Here is a 562-nt window from a genome sequence, read left to right on the forward strand (position 1 = left end):
TGGGGGTCAGGGGCAGCAGGGATCCTTTCTCTGGCACTCCCGCAGACCACGGAGGGGGCGGTGGGGCTGCCCCCAGCCAGGCTGCTCGGCTTTCGCTGCTGCACTGCTTTATGGGGGGGGGGGGGGGGAGCCTGCTTGTGAAATTGTTTGGGTTTTTTTTTTTTTTTTCACAATTTTCTTTTTGCCAGACCTACTCGCTCCCTCTTGTTCTCACAGGCGCTCAGGGGAGGGAGAGCAAGAAAAGAGTCTAAATTAAGAGGCAGTGAAATGCAGGTGTCCGCAGAGCTAAAGCAGAGCTTTCTAGTGCTGCTACTGTCCTGTCTGCTCCTGGCTCGGCCCTGGGCCTGGGGTGGGGAGGCAAGGATCTTTTGACCTGCCTGAAACAACTCTATAAACTTGCTTTTGAAATGAAAATGGAAGACTGGGGTTAAGTCTTGCTTTACTCGTAAATGGGACTTGTGTTTTGTCTTGGCTTTCCAAACGGATCCACTCCTGGAGCGGTGCTGGAGATCTGTGTGCTTGCTGGGACTTGGTGAGTCCATCTCCAGTGGAGCGGTTCAGC

The sequence above is a fragment of the Gymnogyps californianus genome, chromosome 18 (genome assembly GCF_018139145.2).
Source record: "Gymnogyps californianus isolate 813 chromosome 18, ASM1813914v2, whole genome shotgun sequence".
NCBI lineage: Eukaryota > Metazoa > Chordata > Aves > Accipitriformes > Cathartidae > Gymnogyps > Gymnogyps californianus.